Raw genomic sequence first — 17337 nt, forward strand, 5'->3', positions numbered from 1 at the left:
CGTGCCCGTGCGGTGGAACGCGCTGTGCCCGCGGGGCCGTGCCCGTGGGTGGGACACGTCGTGCCCACAAGCCATGTCCCAGCCCCGGCCGGGGGTCGCCGCTCAGCCCTCAGGGTCGGGGGGCGGCAGCCCCTCCCCGCGCAGAGCCAGGCCCCGCCCCGCCGCCTCCTCCGGCCAATGAGGAGCCGCTCCGCCTAGGCCCGCCCCTTCCCCGCTGTCATCACACTCCCGCACGTGGAGGGGGCGTGGAGAAGGCGGGGTCTCGGCGAGGTGCTTCACTGCCCATTGGCCGCGCGGCCCCACAGCTCGCCCCGCCCCGCGCCCTGCCCCGCCCAGCGCACCAATCAGCGCGCGGAAGGCGGGCGCGGGGGGCGTGTCCTCAGCGGCACCCGGAAGGAGCGGAGGAGCCGCGCACAGTCGGGGCCGCGGCGGCGGCGGCGGAGGGGGCGCTGGTGGGTCCGGCGGGGCCGCGGTGGGCAGGGCCGGGGGGCGCGGGGCACGACCGGGCTTCGGTGGGGACGGGCCGCCCGTGCGGCGTGCGAGGGGCTTCGTGCGCCTCATCCCCGCCACCATCCCCCGGTTCCAGAAGGTTCGGGGGGGCCGTTGGGAGCGGGGGCCCAGACCGCAGGGGCGAGCGGGAGCTGGGGGAGGTGCGACCGGGAGGGGCCGTGATCGGGTAATACCGGAGAGGCCGTAACCGCGATGGGGGGTTATGAGTCGGGGGGGGCGGATCGTGACCGAGATGGGGATCTCTGAGCTGGGGGGGTCATGACCAGGACGGGGGTCTGTGAGCTTGGGGGGTCGTGACCGGGGTGGGGAACTGTAGCCGGGGCACTTGGACCGGCGAGGGGCCTGTCACTGTGGGAGGCTGTGGCAGGAGGTGCCGGGGCGGCGGGGGCAGGCGGCGGTGTGACCGCAGAGCGACTTGGGCGGGGGGAGGATGCCCGGGGGAGCGGTGGCTTCGGGAGGGCTGTGGCTGGCAGAGGCAGGTGTGGGGGGAGGCGGGAGGGACCGCAGCGGGGTGCGGGCTGTGCTGCGGGGTGTCCCCGGTCCTGCCTCCCAGCTCCCCGGCAGCTCAGGGAGGCTGCGCTGCCCCTGGTCTCGCCCACCAGGGCCACGTCCTCTGCGCTGTGACATGGGCAGGGACAGCCTGTCCGCAGCTCTGCCCGCATGGTGGGGCCTCCTCCTCGTCCTCCTCGTCCTCCTCCTCTTCCTCCTCCCGCGGGCATCAGCTCGCAGGCAGCCGGGATGCGGTGGGTTGTTGTCCCTTGGGACGGCCCGCGGGGGTGGGGCCGGGTCCCCGGGGGCGCGGGAGGCGCGGCCCGGGCGGCACCTGCCCCGGGGTCCCTCCCAGAGCCCGGCGCGGGGCTGCGGGGTGGGCGCCGGGCGGATGTGAACCCCGGCATCCGCCGCCCTCTGGTGACAGCCAGCCGCGGGCGGAACGGCCCGCCGGGGACAATCACCCACCCGAAATCAGCAGCTGTCGACCTAGCTAGGTTTTCAAGCGCTTTGCGGGTTTTGTGGAGAAATCACGCAGGCGGCGTTCTCTCGGCAGCCCGGGTGTCATGTTTGGAAAGGTGGCCTGTGGTATCCAGGCAGGGGGAACGGCTGCGTGGTGGGTGCTGGGGAGGTGGGCTTGCTCACAACTCACCCGTGAATGTGATCCATCAGCACGAGGGGCAGACACCTCCGGGGTTTCCACACTCCTTTTATTTATGTTTTCTTTTCAAAGGAAGGAGTGTGGAATTTGCAGCTGCTGTGGAAAGTGTATGGTAGAGGAATGTTGTGCTGTGTCTAAGGGTATTTTAGAAGTCATTTCCACTCCTTGCCTTTTTAAAAACATCAGACAAGCAGAGATCTGCTTACAGACCTGTCCTCTCCCTGAATCATGTCTATCGGCATCAGCAAAGACGGGAAGTTAGGAAATTGTGGAGAGTGTAGCAGGCTTGAACCCTGACACAAAGCCGCGACTTGGCAAGCTTGGTAACACTTGAGGTGAGCAAGGTCCGGCAGGTGACACAGTAGAAAACTCCCAATGCGATAGTGCTGGAGTTACTTTCGGCAGGGCTGGGCTTTAGGCTGAGGAGCCGGGAGAATGAAGTCATCCTGGAAAGCCTCGTCACCGCCTTGTTTCACAGCAGCAATTCCCATGATGTGGGTCTCGGCGTGAGTGGCGGGGCCCTGATAGGGACTCTACATGTCCCAGCATGCAGTCCCTGTGCTGAGGGCAGGGACTGGTGGGAGCTGGCGGGGCTGAGGGGCTCGGACAGGGCTGGTTCCGAGGGACACTGCTGCCACAGTGTTTGTTGCCAGGGAGTCAGCACTTGCCCTCGCCTGACCTCCAGCCCCTGCTCCCATAACACTTAACCATAAAGCTGGACTCCTGCTGACACTGGTGGGGCCTGGATACATCCCTTCCCTTGGACCCAGGGGTGGTCAGGATGTGTGGGGACTGCAGAGCCCTGCTGTCACCCCAGTTGTGGCCCTTGGTGAGCTGGGCTTGTGGACCAAGGCCCAGCTGCAGTTGGAGCAGTGCTGGCGCTGTTTCAGCTCTGCCACTCACCCGCCTTGCTTCTGTTTGCCATGTGAGAGGTTTCTTATCCACTGAAAGAAGGAAAGCTGGTGGGGTCACTCTGCACTGACTGCTGCAACTCTGCTATTCAAGGCACAGCTTGCTGAGGAGCTCTCCTGCTTCCCTGCCTTTGCAGCAAGTTGTGCATGGCAGCTCTCCATGCTCTATTTTTCATGTCTGCCCTCTCCAGAAGTGGCCTTTAGGGAATTGTAGATAATTTAAAATTTACTGGTAGGGTTGCTCTTTCACTCCTGGTGGCTTACTCCAAATCTGATGAAGGCCCCAGCCTTGGCTGGTGGTGCTGAGCTCTCTCTGCCCCTCTTCCCTTGGCTGTTTCAGGTCTTCTGAGCATGCAGAGCAGGAGGAGGAGGAAGTTCCCTCCCTGAGTTCAAGAGACCTCTGAGGGCAGAGAAGTATATCTTTGCCCTGGTCTTCCTCCTTGCTGTCTGCTACCAGCTGCTTTCCCTGGCATATTTCTGCATGACTGTGCTGAGTACCAGAGGCCAGAGATACAGGCTTTGGTCTCTGAGTCTGAGGGTTATTCAAAGGGATAGTTATTGATCTGACTCTTCAAAGTCAATGACTCTTGGCTCTTCCCAAGTCCTTTACGTGTTCTTACTGCTCTGGGCCTGCCCATATTTGTCCTCTGCTAGATCTGGTTGGCACCTTCGTGTGCTGTGTGGAAATGCGCCATGCCTGGGGGCCAGGACACTTCTGATGCACAACAAGAAAACCTGTTGTTGGTAGGTATGTGACCACAGACGTGAAAGGAGAAAGTGAAGCCATATGGTTAGAAAAGTGGTGTCCTCAGCACGCTGTCAATGGAACTGTAATCAAATTATCAGAGGCTTTGGTAGCTGGAGGAATTAATGAGTTTGTTTTGAAACAGGACAGGTGTGGAGGGCAGCATGAGAGAAATCCTGGAAGGAGACATTTGTATGTGGGCAGATGGTTTGTTGCAGGTTACATAGTGAGATTGTTGCAGGTTTCTTTGTGAGAGTCTTCTGTGAGAGGATTTTGCCTGATATCTCTCCATGTCACATCATTCCCAGGGACCCCCTTCCTCCAGGGAGCTGAGTGGGTCCCTGTGTCCTGGTAATGCCATGTTACCATGTTTCTGATCCTTTCTTCTGTCTGCAGCACCTGACACCTCTGCTCCCTGCAGTCTGTTTTCTGACCAGCTCAGTTCCTTGGCTTTTTGATTTTGCTTTTGCTCTTCAGCTAGTGAGCCAGGTGAATACAACCTCCAGAGAACTCGGTCTCACAAAGTTTGAGGCCTGCTTTAAAGATTACTTTCTTTGACAGGGAAGTGTCACTGTTCATCCTCCTTTTGGCTTTGCCCCTCTCTTTTACAGTCTCCCTTCCTTGGCCTGTGTATGCCCAGCTGCCAATTAACATGTTTTTCCCCTGTTTCTATCTGCATCTTCAGCTGGTTGTGATTCCTGAATCGAGAGCAGCTGGGCTCACATGCTCTGCATTTCAGAGAGCTTTTTCAGGACTGGCTAGTGGTTTGCAGTCATACTTGCCTGTGGCCTGGACAACCCCCCAGCTAAGCAGCAGGATGGTAGAACAATACTTGGATGGGAAACCTTCAAAGGAGTCCTGTGTGCTGCAAAAGGGGAAGTTAGTGATTCAGCTGGAAGTGCTTTTTAGTAACGAATCCATTTCCCGGGCCAGGGCTGATGTCAACCCTGTGATTCTTCTTGTTGGAAGTGAATAAAGATGCAAAGCCCTTTATGCAAGAGCTGAGGTGGTAATCCAGGTCTCCTGGCCTTGGTCCACTTGGGGTAATTGCATTCTTCCTGGGGAGTGTTTTCAACCCATCCCTGTCAGATACATTGCCATCGCTTCCTGTGCTGCAGCAGTATGTGGGTGGCAGTACTTCAGCCATGTCCAAAGCAATTCTTGTCACTGCTCAGGCTTAGAGCCTTTTGTTCCTTCTCTGAAAGGCAGTGTGCTAGAGCAGGCAATTGGTGGAGGGTTTTAAATATATGTATATTTACAAATACACATGCTGCATTTAGTGGGGCTTGTTCTGCTTATAAGCTCTCCAAAAAGATAGTGCTTGTGCCTAGCTAATACATCTTCCAGACAGGATTTCTCCTGGGATGCCAGTGCAGATGACATGAAGCACAAACTTTCTGGGTTCCCTCAGGACTGTTTTAAGGGCTGGTGCCCCAGCAGGGTAGTGTGGCCATGCCTCCCTGCATGATGGTGTGAAGGCTGTGCTTTCGGGGGACTGGCAGCCTGTCTACCTGCAGTGCTCTGCTCACTAGCACAATGGCTCTGGTCACAGCTGGGCTGTGCTGGGGTGGTGCTGCAGGGTGGTTGGGCAGGCTGGGGAGCAGGGACTGCCCCACAGCAGCTTTTGCTCATCATGTCTGAGGCCAGAGGAAGGTCAGACCTGATCTTGGGGAGGCTGATACCATCCTCTTTTTCAGGACCTGCTAGGCACGAGGACCTAGCCCCCACAAAGTGTGATCTCCAGTGGTCTGTAATTAAAGCACTGGGAGCCTGGGGAGGAGACTTAAACAACATCTTTGTGATGGTGTTGGCAGGCCTCTCGGAGATTTCTATTAAGCAATTGTCGTTTTCTCCCTTCCCTGTAGCCTGGGAAACGCTGCGGCGTTGGATTTGTCTTGGTCTGTTTGGGTTGTTGGGAGGGGTGTCTCTCCAGCAGTGGAGTTTGTCCCTCCCTGCTCTGGCTCTGTGTCTCCATGGGGTGGCTTAGCAGGTGGCCTGTGAGGACCACAGCCAGTGCCTGTTCTTGCAGATAAACCATATGCCAGCGCACCCACTCGAGTACCAGCAAAGCCTGTGTGGTGGAGAAACCTACAGCTGCGTGGGTGGACAAGAACAAAGCCAAAGGCACAGAAAGGCCTTTATTTCCCACTGAAATCAGGGAAGGGAGATTATGACTATGACCTTAGCAACCCTCTCTGGAGAACCAACTGTGCGCCCACCCAGAGTCAGGCAGGGAACTGGGGGAGTACCTGGAACCCAGGAGGGAGTCAGGACTGCGGCTGGAGGGGCAGCCTCAGCACTGCTAAAAGGTGTGGTGGGATCTTTGAGCTGGTGAGTTGCTTGGGATCGCTCACTTCTGTGCATGGGCCACTAACTCACTTGGCTTGGATGAGCAATTACTGCCCAGACAGTGTTCCAAGCTGAACCTGTGCCTGTGGACTTGTCTTTCCAGGTGACCCAAGACAGCCGGAACAAGTAACCCCAAGGCCACACTGGGAGTGCTGACAGCTGAGAGCTGCCTTCCCTGTCTGCTTCAGCACTACACCCAGGTTAGCAACATTTAACCATCACTGATTTCCCTTCCCTTATCTGAGCTGTGTGAAAAGAGGGAATCCCACGCTCTTCTTCTCTTGGCTCACAGGAATACTTCTGTAGAGCAGGAGTCACCCAGGTGAGGCTCTCCCACAGCCAGGGCTTTTTGGGTGGGAGGGCTCCTGCCTGTCAGTGTGGCAAAGGGAACCTGGATGTGCGCAACCAGTGCTGCTAAGAGTGTTGAACCCTGCACACAGTTGTCAGCTGCTCAAGGGTAGTGTGTTTCAAACTCTTGGGAATTTGAAGTCTGTGCTGTTTGCCATGCTCGTCCTTCTGCATGCCAGCAGGATTGAATGGGAACATTTTCCAGCTGCAGGTCCCTGCTGTCCTTTACCTGAACCCAGCTGAGATTTTATCCAGAGCTTGTGGCAGACATAATCGTGTTCTCTATTAGAAGCATTTGGGTTTTTTTGCCCAGGATTTTGTTGCTTGGCCTTGGTGTATGAGGCTCAGAGTGACAATGAAGTGTCTCAGGAGGACCAGTAGTCTTTGTATTGACACTGGTAAGAAATATTACCTCCTCCAAGGTAACCAGCCTGGAGCAGCCTGAGATGGCTTTGGGCTTCTTGCCCTGTTCCTGGATGCTTCTATGCCTGCCTAGAATCCAGCAGTGCTTGCCCCACCTGCACAGTGTGCTGTCACCTGGAATGGAGCCCTCATCAGGACTGTGCCTCTGGCAGGACAGGCTGAACCCTTCTCTCACCCCAGAGCTCAGGTGTGCTTTGGCCAGGAGAGATTATATGGGCAAGACATAATTTAGGATGCATGGCTGCCCAGGCTCTGCAGCTCTTCCTCTGAAGTGTCTGCCAGGGAAGCTGGGACCAGTCCAGAGGCAGCTGGAAACTGGGCCTCAGGCCATCTCATCCTTCAGCCTGATGCTGAAGTGGTACCCACAGCAGGTGAGGTAGGGATAGATTTATCCATGAAGGTGAAAGGAAGGAAGGAAGAAGTTCTTTGCTCATGCCAGTGCTCTGTACTGCATATTCCCAGTCACATAGTGCAGTGACAGCAGTGTGGCTCCTTTATCCAGCTGGATGGTGATATTCACTGATACCTTTTCCATGATGAGATTTTATGTCTCTCTTAATGATGAAAGACATGACAAAGAACAGAGAAAAGATTTGCCCTCAGTTCTGCTGGAGATGCTTGCAGATCCCAGTCCACTAAGTCCACAGCATCCTCTCAGGGCTTCCTTGCCTTTTAACAAGGGGCATTTTAACACAGGGCTCAGCACAGAATCATAGAAAGGCTTGGGTTGGAAGGGACCATAAACATCACATTCCAATCCTCCTGCTATGGGCAGGGGTGCCACACACTAGATCAGGTTGCTCAGGGTCTCATCCAACCTGGCCTTGAAGACTACAAGGGATGAGGCATCCACAACTTCTCTGAGCAACCTGTGCCACTGCTTCACCACCTTCTGGCATAGTATTGGATCCACTTTTTTACCAGCCCTCCTTGCTAACCAATTAGCTTAATAGCTTCATGGACAGCAAATCTCCCATTTATGTGTAAAGCAGCAGCTTCTTCTGTTGCTTGGCCACAGCATGAACCTATTCTCTCTTTTGTATATCACCTTACCCAGGTGATATCGGGGAGTTTATATTTGGCTAAATTAACAATGTTGGTTCAGTTTAGTGAAGCTGATGCAGTAGTCTGGAAGTTGATACAGCTTGCAGACCCATGGACAGACTTGCAGTGCCTCTCTTGGAAATGGAATGGAACCCTTTGCTGGGAAACTCAACGACTGGGCAAAGTGGAGTTTATACCTTCAACAGAAAGCAGTCAGCCTAACATCCTTCAGCCTTCTCTCAGTGTGTGTAGGCTGCCCTTGTGCCTGAGTCTCACCAGCTGATCACTAGGTCATCTTTCAACTGAAAACCACCAGAAAATGCTGCCTCCTCTTTGAGAGCTGGGACTCTTGGTTCCTTGTGGATATTGGCACTGGAGTTATGCAAGGAATCCTCTATTTTCCCTACCATCTCTGTTGCAAATAGGTCGGGCATTCAAAGATCCTGTTTATGGGAGTGCTGGGACAGCTGGATCCTTGTTTAAGTCTTGCTGCTCCCGAGAATGGAGCAGAGGATCATCTGCTGAGGCTATTTTAGGTTTACACATTGCCAGTGTCCCTCTGAGCTCCTATTTGTGTGCAATCCTACAACTTCCTGCTAAGATCTGTGTGAGAATCCTGTATCCTCATGTGTGAAGGTTTTGCTTGGGCACAGTGTCCCAGGGATTAGGAAGAACTTTGAATTCCTCACTTACCTCAACATTTAAGCCACGTCAGCTATATCTGTGACCCCTTTTTCTAGCTTTAGCTCCAAACACCCCTTGGACCTTGCTTTGCAGGTGCCTACATGTTGCCTGCTGGGAAGTAGGCTGCAGCTTTCCAATCTTTGGCTGCCAAAAATGCAGCATCCTTCCTGTTTGCAGCAGTTGATTCCTGTTGTCTCACATGGGAATATGTGTTGCAGAAAACAGTCTTCCACGAAACCTCCAGGTGTGGAAATACTCCAAAACCCACAGCTGAGTGAGATGGGAGCCTGACTTTGGCCACCTCTGTATGGCTGGATGGCTACTTGCCATCTGCCACCACCATCCTCCAGCCCAGCGTGGCACAGGGTGAGGCCTCCTGGCCTCTCCCTTCTTGGTACACCCAAGACTGGGCTTCTCTGCACCTTTTGGTTTCCACCTGCTCAGGTAATTTTTCAGCAGCGCTGAGCATTGCTAAGTTTCGTGTTGAGGCAAGATGTGGCTCTGCAGTTTTGGCCCATCTTTATTTTTAGCTGTGTAAGGCATGGTTGATGGTATCAGAAGGAAGTTGCATGGCCTCCAGAGCTCCATGACTCATCCTGGATCAGGACTGAGGCTTTGCTAGCTTCTGCTATAACCCTCAACTGATGTAACTGGTTGTGGGAAAGGGCAGAACAGAGAGAGAAGCTGAGCTTTTAGAAATTATTTTTTTCTTGTATACAAAGTTATTAAATTCATATGTTGAAAGATATTGACAGGTATCACTCCTGAATGTGGTTCAACAGGATTCTTTGTCTTCTTACATCTTCTGCCTGTGTGAGAGGTGAAAGGGAGAGGAGCTCTGCTTACCACTCCGGCTGGGTAACTGTTTAGTGGCATTTAGCACTGCTAGGGAAGAGTTTTTAGGGCAGGAAATGAAACAGGATCCTGTCTCTGATTCAAGCCACAGTGAGGTTTGATGCAGCAGAACAGACCTGTCTGAAGTGGAAACTGGAGAGCAGAGGCTTAGGAGGTGCCTGCCAGGATGCAGCAAGAAGAGTCTGAGACCACCATTCCCATCAGATCTGGTGCTGCCTCAATGTGGAAAGAGCTCCTGGGGCTTTCTGACCTGCAAATAGTTGTGTTGGGCTGGACTGGGCAGGGGTGCATGTCACCCCCATGGAGCAGGCACTGTGGGACAGGTGAGGATGTTGAAGCATCCCTGCCTGTCACAGCATGAAGGAGATGCAGTTAAAAAGGCCTCTGCTCCCCAGGTCTGGCAGTGTGGCTCTCCTGTGCTTTGCCTTGAGAATAGGCAAGGTGGGGTGCGATGCACCTGGGTCCAGAGTAGGCTACTTGCCCGTGAGGTGGGCAGGGATGATGGCTTGTGGCAGTGGGCTTCCACCTCTGCCCCCTTTCCTTCCTTGGGGTGAGAAACAGCCTTTTAGGGGCACGTTGAGGCTTTTGGGTGGCTGCGGGGAGAGGACAGCAAGGGGGAACAGAGACAGGGGAGGTAGGGGAGCATGCTGGAAGGTATTACTATGGCAACTCACTGCTGGCAGCATTGCTGACAAGGCAGAAGAGCTATCGGGCACATGTGCAAGGTGCAACAGCCCTCAATGCAGCCCAGGCCCAGCTGTTGCCATGGGCTTGGCACCCTTGGACTCCTGACTGATGATCTGGCATCTGGAGCTGTTCTCCTCTGGCAGCAGCCTCAGGGTGAGTGGCCAGGGGTGTTTTGTCCATCTTCTCCCCTCTTTCGCCCCTCGCTGGGGCGTGGGCAGGCAGCTCCTGTTTACAGACCTGTCTGGTTTGAAGCCCTGAGCTGCAGAGCAGGCCCAGCCAGGAACAAACCAGTCTCTTGATCCCTCTCACTGTACCATGGAAGAAAGCGAGTCATTCTGCTGCCCTTGCTTATCCTCAGTTAATCAACGTAAGTGGCTCCAGCCATGACTGCACCTTCCCAGGGTTCCTGGCCCTGTGATGTGCTGTCCACCTTGCACAGCCTGTTTGCCTTGCTCCAGGGCAGCTGTATGCTGTATACAGGGAGGGGAGACACTCTGGTGACCCCTGTCATATGGTCTGGGACCATCCTCTGAGGCAGGTAAAGGACAAGTTAAACATTTTTGAAGCTGCCTTTGGGAAGGCCCCTTACCAGATACTGTTAAGAGAGCTGTCTCCTGTTGGTGAAGGGAGCAGGGAATATCATGCACTCACTGTGGGGATGGCTCAGGAAGCCATCTCCAGCCTGGCCGTAATGTGAGTGTGACTGAGACCTGACCTGTCATCCATGATATGCCTAAAGGCCTGGATGTAAGCCAGGGAAAAGGACCTGCTGGCAGCAAGCACAGCTTGCCCGTGTCAACATGGATGGCTGTGTGAGCTGTAAACCTCTCTCATTACACCTCTCAAAGGTCACTGCTGGCAGTGAGCTACAATGCCCTGCCCACAGCTCTGTGCCCAGCCCAGAGTGAAGGGGGAACAATGCTTTTAGAGATGTGTGGAGGTTAGATGTGGGGGCTCGCCATGGGATGGCACACGCTGCTTTAGTACCTGTGGCCAGAGTTTGTCTGGGAATAGGATTTTCAGTCAAAAATGAATGGGAAAGATGCTTCTCTGTAGCTACCCAAATAGCTCTGCACTCACAAATGTCATAACCCTTGCCTGAGCTATGACCCCTTCTTTCCAGGGTACAAGGCCTCATATAATTCCCTGAAAACCATTTCACCCTTTCCAATATGTCATAGTGTCCTTCTGCGATGTAGGTCACTCTAAGATCTGTACAGACTGCCCATGTCTCTCCAGTGCTGCAGTTTCAGTCATCTTTAAACTCCCAAGTAGGCTAGACTTGTTTGCACAATGTTCCCTGGACTCCAGACCCTGGTGTTCCCAAGGGAGAGCAAACAAGGAGGTGGAAGCTGGAACATGGAGGCTCTGGGAAAGCCGCCCATGGCAGACAGCAGTTTGCTTCCTCCCTCTCACTTCCAGCAGGTTCCTTCCCTTTTCAGAGGGGAACAGCTTGCTCTGCACTGGCAGCTGGAGCTTCCTTCCTGTGGAGGAACCTGGGACACTGTTACCTGCCACTGAAGGCAGTTTTGGGTCAGCAGCTTAAGCACTGCTTTCCATATATGTGACCTTCCACACTTGGTGCGAGAGTTAGTGTTGCAATATTTTATGGGTGCAGGTGATGCAGAGCGTGGTAGGAATCCATTGAGCCACACTGTAGTTCCCTCTGATCCCACTTTCACAGCCTGTGGTTTCTCCTCTTCCCTCTGGACCAAGACCCCAAGATGTGCTATGAAATGTCATGGAGTGTTGCAGAGCCCAGCAGATGAGGCTCTGGGTCATGTGTATGTGTTGGGGTGGGAACTGCCATTTTCTAGGGCACAGGATGTTTTCTCTTTTATCATTTGTAAAACACCTTGCCTGCCAAGATTGCTGCCCAAGGCTCAATCTCCTGGGCACCGTGACCCCATGAGTTACAACACTGTCATCTTTGAAGTGCAGGTCCCTCTTTTTCTGAATTTCCTGTTCATACTACACGTTTTTAAGCACAAAGGATCAGAAAAGCCCAAAGGTAATGGGGTCACATACTGTGCTGCCGATTTGGGGAGGAGTTAAGGCAGGCAGTGCTGGAATAAGCATTTAGGGAGAGGCAGCCAAGAGAGATTTCCTCCTGGCTTAGCCGTGGTGTTGAAGCTAGTAGACTACTGTGTGGGTTACGTGCTGCTGTGCTTTGCTGCCATTGCCTGAGGCAAGTCCAGGACATGCATGCCTACTTGTAATCAGGTGGGGACACTCTCCTGAGCTGTGTCACTCTGAAAAATTGTACAGTGCCCTCTAGGATATCAGGAGCAACCTGAATGCTGCTGCTTTGGGAAGAGTGGTGGGATTTTAGCTGAGAGGTGATAGATCAGTGGGACCAAGTGGAAACTTTGACTTGGTGTGTGCTCCTACCTGCATTCCCTAAATTGTGAGAAGGTAGCTGAGTCCAGTGGTGCTGTACAGATTGTCTGGAAGATGCATGAAGAATATCTTGCAAGAACCAGCTCTTTGCTGAGCTCAGGCCTGGGGAAAATGCCTGGACGCTGTGTACCAGGGTTTGCTTATTGCCAGTCAGCGCTGCTGGAGCTGTCAGGCCAGCACTGCCACTCAGCCCTTTCTATACCAGCGTTTGCATTGCTGATGAGATTAGCATAGCTGGGCCAGCAGTGGACAAAGGGCGTAATTCTCAAGATCCTCTCTGCTGTGGCTGCCAGCAAAATAAAGCAGTTATGGCATCAAGTAGAGAGTCTGAGCTTTGCTTTCAATTCGTCTTTTAACAGTAGCAATAGCTAAAAATATAAGCTGGTTTTGAGGAACTAGAATATTCTCAGGCTTTTTGTCTAGATCTGGTCTCCCAACCTCTTTTTTAAGATGAGAGTCTGGGATCTTAAGGTATTTCCAATGATCTTTTCTGGTCATGTGATAAATCCAGAGAGAGAGAACAGAAAAATTGGTGGCATCAATCTGCCACCCTGAAAGTGCACCTCTTGCTGCTGTCCCCATTCCCAGTAACCAAAGGCTGTTTTGTGGCTTAAATTTGTTGAGGAAACAGACTTACAGTTCTTCTCTTTCTTCTGTGCAGCAATTTCCCTGGCAGCTCAGTAGGAATGATTTATTACAGATTTCAGCTGTTTAATTTTGTTTCCCTACAATATGACAGTGTTAGAGTAACTGAGCAAAACGCGGTGGTGTTTCCGGAGGAAGGCTGCTATCAGAGGCCACCCCTGTAGCAGAGGCTGGAAGCAAGGAGGAACAGTTTACCAGGAAATGCCTGTGTTCATGTACTGGGCACTTTTGGGAAGGAAAAGGCATCTCACCCTTAAAGCTTCCTCGCTACAGGCCTCCAGACATTGCTGATGAAGCTGTTTGAGCAGCAGTGAGAATGCTGCCCTCCAGAGCCTGGGAAAGGTCTGACCAAAGTGGTGGTCTGGAGAGAAAAGGCAAATTCTGTCCTTAAGTGAACCTCCAAGTGCTATTTTTGAAGTGTGGGTTGGTTTTTTTTCTTTGGTTTGTGGGTTGGGGTTTTTAATTACTTTTTGGTGGTAGTTTGGGCTTTTTTTGGTACTGAAAAGAAAAGGTATCACTTGTGCAAATCCCTTTAAGGAAAAAGAGAATTTCCTTTGGAGTGAGCTGGCCTGAAACTCGATATGTCTCTGATGTGTGTTAACAGAGAAATGAAAAGATAGTACCATAAAGTGATAGGAGATAATGAATTTCATCTACTATTATGTTGTCCTGGGAGATAGAGCTGGGGCAAGAGTATTGCAATAACGTTATGCTTTGCATGACAATAACAGCAAATACCACCTTAACACACTTCCCCAGGGAGGGGTGAAAGGGTCAGTTTTCAGAGAGTCCCCAGGAAGGTGGAGCGAGGCAATCAAGAAACAGGAGCCTGGGAAAAGATGCCAGGAGACTTACAGATGAGCAGTGTGTAATAGCTCTTCATTTTTTTGCAGCTGGAGTTCTGCTTTCCCATTCCGTGTTCCAGCTGAACTGGGCAATGCTGAGCTCTTAACCTCGCTGCAATTTTGAGAAACATACTACAGGAGCCATAACTTTAATGACATTCATGAGATGTCTGACCCAGAGGCAGAATGAACAGATCTTTAACTTCTCTGTCTACAAGGCAGATAGATGGGTGGTGGTTTGTTACTGCACCAGTCAGGGATTTTAAAAGTTTCTGCTGTGGGTGAACACTGCTGTAGACCTGGTCCTGGGAAGCTTAACTGGTAAGCAAGTCCTCAAAAGGGTTTCTGTAGGTGTGTGATAAAAACAGAGAGCCTGAGGTCAGTACCTGGAAACTTACCAGTTCCTAGAGCTGGACCAGAGAATCAAGTCTTTACTCAAACACATGAATCTTTCAAGGTAAAGAATGCCATGACTTGTTCTCAATGAAGCATCCAGTCCCCTACCAGCCTTTTGAGACCTAGGGCACTCTTCTGATTTGTAATGTTCTATCCGGCTCTTTAATTTTTTTTTTTCTGGGTTATCCTAAGTTACTGCATGCCCTGGTCCCTGCTGGTGGCAGAGATCTCGTGGGTCAGTTTGTGGGGTCAGATGAAGCCCAATAGAGCTGGGTGCAGTCCATAACGTCAGCAACAGACTGGGGCCAACTTCTGCTTTAAGAGAGGTGGGAACAGAGAAGGCTCACAATTTGGAAAGCTGCTTGATGTAGAACATGGGGGTACTTTTATTCCTCCCTATCACTGGGGTTCTCGAAGTTCTTGGTACCACCCTTGCCTTACTCCCCACACTGTGCCAGGAGCTGGGGGCTGCCCACCACTCTCTTTCCTCAGGGCAGGGCCAGCATGCTGTGACTCAGTTTCCCTGAAGCCTGAGGAGAAGGAGAGGGGTGGAGCAGGACTGGAAAGGTGCAGAGGGGAAGTTACACCAGCTGGTAGGAAATGGCTTTTTGGGGTGCTGCAAGGTGGCCCTACCCCATCCTGTCTGCAGGGGTGGAGTTTTGGGGTGCAGTGGTACAAGCTGGCTCTGCCATGGAGTTGGTATTGCAGGCTGTTGCTGGGCAGCTCTGTTCCAGCTGCAGAGCTGATGTTTTTGGCAGCCCTTGATTCATGCTGCCTTCTCCTGTGCCTGGGATCGTGCTAGGAATGGAGAGCTGGCTGTACCTTCTGTGTCCTCTGCATTCCCATGTGCAGGGTGTGTAGCCACACACAGTCCCATGGCACTCTTCCCCCTCAACGGGTGATTATGGGCTGCTAATCAGGAGGTGGGTCTGAGCTTATCTCACACAAAGAAAGAATCAGCGTGCAGGCTGTGTAGTAACAGCCTGGCATCTCTCCCTGGTTCTGATTTACTCCTGGTCAGGGAGCAATGGCTGTATCTGGGAGCAGGAGCAGAGGAGTCCTTGCAAGACTGACAGTGGGGGTGCCCAGTCCCAGCTGCTTCCTTCCTCATCCCTATTCTTCCATGTGACCTCAAATCTGCATGCATGGAGCATGTTTTGTAATAAACCTGCTGAACTGAGGGCAGGCAGAGCAAAACCAGGAGACTGTAAAGAGGTGTAAGCCCAACCCCTGCCCGTGACTCTGCAGCAGTGTGAGGCACAGTAGCTTGTAATGATGATGAGCATGGCCAGAGACATCCCTCCCACGCTGTTGTGTGTATCTGATGCATCCTGCGAGCCACCAGCAGATTGTCAGTACAGCTCTTTTGTAAGCAAAGGGTAGGTCCAGCTTCCCATGGATGCTGCAAACCGCCTTGCTTCTGTGAAACTCTCCTCATTTGAGGCAGTGCCCTAAGGGTTAAGCCATGGTTGTGGGATAGGGTTTGTAACAGGAACAAAGAGGGCTTTTAAGGTCTGTGTTGGCCTAGGAATAGAGGGAATTGATTGAGCCTTTCCCAGTGTGTTGAATTACAAAGGTCATGGAGACCCTTTTGCTGGGAGGCAGCAGCCTTTGAGAACCCTGCTGGAAGTGGGGCAGGGAGAAAAGAAATTGTGGAAATCAATGAGAGCAACTTAGTGGAGAGCTTTAAGACCAGGTGAAAACTGGAACTGTATCCTGGAATAAATAATTATTGAACACAAGGCTTAGTACCTTCTGCCCTGGGATTTTTGAGCGGTTTGGTTTCATTCCACCTCTTTCCCCCTATTGCATTTGCAGCTGCCTCCACACATGGCACCTGAATTTTCAGCATCACTGGTGGAGCCAGAATTTGGGCCTCCCCAGCCTGCTCTGGGCTGGTGAAGGGAGCAGAGGGTAAAAGGCAGTGCCTGCAAGGGAGGATCTTTCCAAAATTCAGAAGAGGAGACAATCCCTGGTGCCTACAGACACATTTTGCCTTGACAGAAGGGGAAGCTTCATACCCACCTGAGCTAAAACTGTGTTTTTCATGTGTAGTTGAGCAAGAAAGCCTGATTCTAGCTGGTTTCCAAGCCCCTCTTCCTAATGTTGTCTGCTCAGGATGTCCCATGGGGCACAGCAGCAGAGGGTCCAGCAAAAGGAGCTCGGGAAGGGATGGGTGGCAGTAACCTCTGTTTCCCTTCCTGCAGCAAGATGAAAGGTGGGCACAGGTAGTTTCCATCTCAAGCTTCGGATGGCATGAGCCATCCAGCCAACTAACTCAAGGCATGTAAAGAAAAAGGTGGTTTACTCCTAAAACTTTCAAGTTTTAAGTGCCAGCTTAGCAGGCATTTGGCCATTCAGCTCCATCCATTGGCAAGGGCGTGCTCCCCCATCTGAGCTTTCATTTAAAGTAATTCCACTTCTGATCTTTATGTTGGATCAGGTGACCTCAGATGTGATTTTTGGAAGGAAGGACTGTTTGGGCTTTGCCTGGGAGATGAAAACTGGTTCCAGGGAATATCTGAGAGGGTGTCTGCAGCCACCACCTCAGTTAGAATCCTAGAGGGTTTTCTACTTTTTCAAGCACCAGAGGGGCTGGACTGTGGGAAGACAGAACTGCGTGAGAAGGCAGGCTTGGTTTGGATGGAGCTCTCGAAAACCAAAATATCTGTTCACCTTGGTAGCTGGCCTGTTCTCAGAGTCACTCTCTTGTGTGTCTGTCCCAGTAACCAGGAAACTGTTTCAGCAGAGAGGCATCAACTTCGTGGACTCATTGCTGCTTAGCACTGATGTTGCGAAGCCTTGAATTCCTTCATCTGTTGTTGCTCCTATCCTCTCTTCTCACCCTGTCCTTTGGCATCACCTGTGCTGCAGAAGTGTGCCACTAACACAAAGGTGGGTGGATAACTGGGCTACTCCCTGCTGGTAATTCCCAGGCTGCTGACCTGAAATGTATTATTTGAAGACAGCAGGGTCTACTCACTGTATTTTGGGTGGACACTGTGCCACTTTTTTTCGGCCACATGGGCTGCAGAAGGGGAGCAGGGGGCACTTGCAAGTGCTCCCTTTGGTGTGGGAGAGATGTCAGAGTCAAGAGCAGCTAGGCTGTTTCTGCTCTGCTCCTTCTCCCAGCCCAGCTGGAGAGGGGTGTTGCAGATGGGATGTTACCCCTCTGTTAGTCACAAAAGAGGGTGTGGCAGGAAAGTCTGGCTCCAAAGTCAGTCAGTCTGGCTCAAATTGGATCAGTCCCCAGCCGCTTAACTGGAATTAGGGCAGTCCCTCAGCTTCTGCTGTGCCCAGGGGCTATGTCAGGGAGCTGACCGTCCAAGGGCTCATATAGGCTGT

General features: G+C 52.6%; 1 protein-coding gene across 2 annotated transcripts in view; it reads left to right on the plus strand.

Moving 5' to 3' along the window:
- The first annotated feature begins 306 nt into the window (after positions 1-306).
- The window catches only part of ATOSB (atos homolog B), a 38855-nt gene continuing 21824 nt past the window's right edge, over positions 307-17337 (plus strand). The window contains exons 1-2 of one of the 2 annotated variants that reach the window (XM_085042803.1): positions 307-452; positions 5769-5865. The gene's annotated coding sequence lies outside the window, so the exon portion shown is untranslated. The remainder of the gene's footprint in view (positions 453-5768; positions 5866-17337) is intronic. The other variant, XM_085042805.1, reaches the window with a different exon arrangement.

This window comes from Lichenostomus cassidix, chromosome Z (genome assembly GCF_008360975.1).
Source record: "Lichenostomus cassidix isolate B80296 chromosome Z, HeHo_3.0, whole genome shotgun sequence".
Classification (NCBI taxonomy): Eukaryota; Metazoa; Chordata; class Aves; order Passeriformes; family Meliphagidae; genus Lichenostomus; species Lichenostomus cassidix.